Here is a 5,073-nt window from a genome sequence, read left to right as displayed (position 1 = left end):
GGTATCTTTTGCTCTGGTTTTTAGAAATGGGATCCATCTGCTTACTAACCTCTAGTTAGTCCCCACTGGTGGTCCCCTTCTTTCTCTAAGTACTACTATGTTTTTATTCACATTTTTATATCTTCCCTTTCACTTCAATAGAATTTTGGAAGAAAATAGGATATAAATGGATGTACTCAGTCTACCACCTTACATGGAGATGTCTGTATGTCTGCATGCTCTAAGAAACATTTTTATTGGGAAATACAAATATGTACATAATGGAAACTTTGGAAAATACAAAAAGACACAAGAAGAAAAATCCCCACTATTTGAAAATAATGCTAAGGTGTTGGTGAATTCACTTTCAGAACTTCTACTGCATTATAATGAAATTGTCAGAAAAACTGGATCATATATATTTAGTCTTATACTATGCTTCTATTTATTTATTTACTTATTTATTTATTTTTAAAGGTTTTATTTATTCATTTGACAGAGAGAGAGTGAGAGAGAGAAGGAGCAGGGGAAGGGGCAGAGGGAGAGAGAGAGAGAAGCAGACTCCCCTCTGAGCAGGGAGCCCAACATGGGGTTCAATCCCAGGGACCCAGCATCATGACCTGAGCCAAAGGCTGACACTTAACCAACTGAGCCACCCAGGCGCCCCAGTCTTATACTATGCTTTTTAAACTAACATTATGTAAGGAGTATTTTCCTATACCCTTAAAAAACATGATTTTATTTAAAAAATGGTTGTAGAGCACTCCATCTGTGCATATTGTTAGAAAGTAATGATCAATTTGTTTTTTATTAACCTACTTATTTCTGGAAAGAGTAATACATGATTCAATACAGTCAAAAGTCTCCCTTCTAACCCATGACTCCCATTGACCAGTTTCCCTTCCTGGAGTCAACAAATAAGACCTGATTACTTTGTAAAGATGAAGTCCCATTGGTGGAAGTGGGTGAGAGGGTATAAAATTTTTCTACCTCTTGATACATACTTGCTCGCCAGCAATGTTTAAATTACACCACCCCCTTATGAAGATACGCTTTTTTTAAAAATAATATTTGTCACTTTGGAAGGCAAGAAACACTTTACTCCCCATGTCTCTAAGAATGAAGTTAGAGCATGTTTTCCTGTGTTTATTAGCCTAGTCTACATCTTCAATCATTACATGGTCTTTTTCTAGCCTTTGTCACAAAGGACCTTGAAAAAATAATTTCTTGGGGTGCCTGGGTGGTTCAGTCAGTTAAGCTTCTGCCTTCGGTTCAGGTCATGATCCTGGGGTCCTGGGATCAAGTTCCAAGTCAGGGTCCCTGCTCAACAGGGAGTCTGTTTCTCCCTCTTTGCTTGTGCGTGTTCTCACTCTCTCATATAAATAAATAAATAAATAAATAAACAAACAAATAAATAAATAAAATCTTCAAAAAAAAATACTTTCTTATCTTTCAAGATTATGGTCAATCCACTAAGTTTCCCCTACTTCAAGTCAAATTGTGGTCTTCTCCAAACACAAAGGCTTTTATTTCCCTTAATGACATCATTAATGAAATTACCACTGCTTTACATTCATATTTTGTTTTAATGGGATTTCTAGTAACACTTGAGATTTCTTTTCTGAGGTCTACTCCGACTTTCTCATCAGAAAGAAGAGTGACAGCTCAGAATTTCGCTCAGAGAAAACATGAAGAGTTCACAGGAGGGTGCTTTCCACTGGCCGTGCATGGGACCTCTTGCAGGCAGGCCATGTGAGTTGGAGCCCAGGACTGACCCGTCTGTGCCAGAATCCACTAGCGCGCCTAGGTGTTGCTCATCTCGCTGTCTTGGCCCATTCTGCCTCCGAAGCCTGGAAGGCCCTTCCAGCTACCTCTCCTCATGCAGACTGGCTAGGGGCCCCTATTCTATGCACCCCAGGCACAAGAGTGCATGTCTATTGTGAAAATTAAAAAAACCCACAGGGACCAGCCTTGAAAATTCCCTGAGCAGACAAAGCCAGTTGAGTCATAAGAGCAAAATTTAATTTAGCTTATTTTATAACACTAACTTGACCTTGGTTGCTTCTTGCTTATACCTCTGACAAAACTTCAACTGCCTCCCAAGGTTGATATGCGGTAACCACTGACTAATTTCCTGTCATTGAAGAAAATTCTAATATGATAACCAATCACAGTAAAGAACAGTCACTTCTGTCTCACTGAATAAGCTGCTTTAAGACGAGACTCATTCCACGTTTTGGTTTGAGTGCCTCCAGTCTGCAAACTTTCTGGTGTGTGCGCCATAAACTTTTACTAATTACTAGTTCGGTGATTCATTGGTCTTCTGTCTATTATTTCTGAACTTTTGACACTAACATCCATACACATGCAGTTCATGAATGAGTCTCCCCCTCGCTCCCCAAAGCTCTGCAGCTCCCCAGAGCCAAACACTGAGACCTGCACAGCACAGGCCCATAGGACACATTCACCCGCCCCATTCACCTTTGGACGGTACAACTATGCACTTTGCACAACTCACCGCAGCCTACAGAACATCTGTAATGCGCCGAAATGACCTTCAAGGCTCTTACCTCCACCCACCTTCCCAGGTTTTTACAACCAGCTGCTCCTTCTCATAGCCAAATAAAGAACAAATGGGCAGTTCCTCACACACCAATTGGCTACCTGCTCTCCTTTGAGCCTTTACCACCTGCGTCTGTCTGACACAACCCTGAGTCACTTCCAAACACAGTCTTGTTCTGAGTTCCCGGTTTTCCTTCAACACTACATAATTTATTGATATTCCAGCTTTTTATGCCACCCAACAAACTCCACTCTATATGATAAGCATTTCAGCAGTGATTTATTCTATATTAGAGGATTAGCTTATGTTAACTGAACATTTTTTTTTCTTGACAGATATAATATTGCTATATCTTCTAGATCTTTGTACACAGAGGTGTTCAATGAACACTGGTTGGACAAGAGTATATTGTTGACTCTTTCTCAACTTCATCTCCTTAGAACAAACTTCGGCCTCTCCTACTTCTTGGCCTCCTTCCAGTGCTGCACCCACTCCTGCCAAGCACCCCACCCGCCTCCCAAGCGGCTCTCGCACACCCACACTCCTTACAGCCACAGGGCCAGGGAAGCTGTTGACTCTGCCCCCATCTGCAGGACCTGATTCTGCTGAGGAGCTCTGCATCTGTGCCCTGCTCTGCAAGCTGCAGAGAACTGACCTGGCTCCCTGCGTACTCCCCATCCCCCATCCAAGGACTCAGGGAAGGGAAGGGAAAGGGAAAGGGAAAGGGAAAGGGAAAGGGAAAAGGGAAAAGGGAAAAGGGAAAAGGGAAAAGGGAAAGGAGAAGGGAGGGGAGGGAAGAGAAGGAAAAAGAGAGAAAGGAAGAGAGAGAGAGAGAGAGAAAAGAGAGAAAGAGAGAAGGGAGGGAGGAAGAGAGAACAAGAGAAAGAAAGAAAGAAAGAAAGAAAGAAAGAAAGAAAGAAAGAAAGAAAAACAAGCAGGCGCGGGCCCAGGCGGGGCCCCGAGGCGGCTCCACCCACTGCACAGGCGGAGCCTTCCCACCTTGAACTTGGGCTCGGGCAGGCTAGAAGTTAAATTCCTGAATCTCGCCCAGCCGCGAGTCAGCGACGTGGTGCCCGTGACAGACCACTGCTTCTCGGTCGACAGCGAGGACTGCGTGTCCTGGGTGAGTTTCCGAGGTCCGGACCCGGGGCCGGGCAAGAGCTCGGCGAGGAGGTGGCAGTGGCCCGCTCCGAAGCGCCCCTGGCTCGGCGCCCCGCCAGCCCACCCGCCTGCCGGTAGTAAAGCTGTGGCGGGGTAGCAAGGGGGGCAGGGTGTCCGAGAGAGGGCGCGGGCCGGGAGCCCTGGTCCGACCACTGGGGGTGAGCCGGCGAGAGCGCTGCCCGGCGCGTCTCCCTCTCCCTCCCTTACCGCCCCCAATTCATCAGGCACCTCTTACCAGGGCAACTTGCTGCGTCCTGGCTTGGGAAGCGGAAGACACCTGTTTACTGCATCACGTTAGTTAGTTCAGCTTCCCCCCCCCCCCCAAAGTAAGCTCTATGCCCAACGTGGGGCTTGAACTCACGACTCAGATCCAGAATTGCTGCTCTCCCTACTGAGCCAGCCAGGTGCCCCAAGTTAGTTCAGCTTTTGAACTAAGTAGTCAGGCTGTGGGATTGGAACACCAAGAAAGTGTATAACCCTATTAAATTTAATATGCTCTGTAACTTCCTAAGACAGAGTCTTTACACTAAAACGGAACCTTACCTTTACTTTTGTTTGTAAGTATACTTACTATCACCATCTTTCGTTGCTATGGGCAGAGATCAGAATTCATATACTAGCAGGAACACCAATCATAACTCTAGCTAATGCAGTCATTTTGCTGTTGTTATGGGCCTGGCATTGTTCTAGGAAGGCCTCCACATTGTGGGCATTAGGAGTGGAAGTGGAGATGATGTGTAACCTGGCACGTACTGAAATCCAGCCCAACTCCTCTTGCCCCACTCCCACCCCCACCCTACACATCCTGGAGGGAGGAGCTGCGTGCAGGGCAATTCCCCCCCGCCCCCCGCAATTTGCTCAGAAATTTCATCAGGGATCATAGGGACGGTATTACCTGTATTAAGTCTTTAAACTTCCACAACTCCCCCACTGGTGCATACTGCGGAATCCCCTTATTTAGAAGAGGAAAACTGAGGCACAAAAGGTAAAACAGTTTTAACCAAAGTTGCAGAAAAGCTAGTGGCAGATCCAGAATTCCAACCCAAACTTTAATCTCTACACCTCACTACCTGTGCCGATACCCAACAGACACCCTAAACCCCAAATGAGGGAAACCTCAGGATGTCAAGCTCTGAAGAACCTAGTAAGCATCCACCGAGACAGCAATAAGTGTAAGACCTTGTTCTAGGTCTAACATCGTGCCAACACTGAGACAGTGGGGTGCTGAAGTCTGGGCCCTCTGGCATTAAGAACCTTCCCCCAGGTCAGTGGTGAGATTTCTAGCCACCCACATGGTGCTGGAACCCACTAAGGAGAGAAATAGACCTCTGTCCCTCTGATATGGACCAGTGATATGTCTGAAAGGGGGC

General features: G+C 45.9%; 1 protein-coding gene across 1 annotated transcript in view; it reads left to right on the top strand.

Annotated features, from left to right (window-relative positions):
- The first annotated feature begins 3,485 nt into the window (after positions 1-3,485).
- SDR16C5 (short chain dehydrogenase/reductase family 16C member 5) overlaps positions 3,486-5,073 on the top strand; it is an 18,546-nt gene continuing 16,958 nt past the window's right edge. The window contains exon 1 of the mRNA XM_008706709.1: positions 3,486-3,665. The gene's annotated coding sequence lies outside the window, so the exon portion shown is untranslated. The remainder of the gene's footprint in view (positions 3,666-5,073) is intronic.

Source organism: Ursus maritimus, unplaced genomic scaffold, assembly GCF_017311325.1.
Source record: "Ursus maritimus isolate PB19 unplaced genomic scaffold, ASM1731132v1 scaffold_9, whole genome shotgun sequence".
In the NCBI taxonomy this organism is placed as follows: Eukaryota; Metazoa; Chordata; class Mammalia; order Carnivora; family Ursidae; genus Ursus; species Ursus maritimus.
Note: the sequence above shows the minus strand (reverse complement) of the source record. Positions and strands in the feature narration are given on the sequence as shown.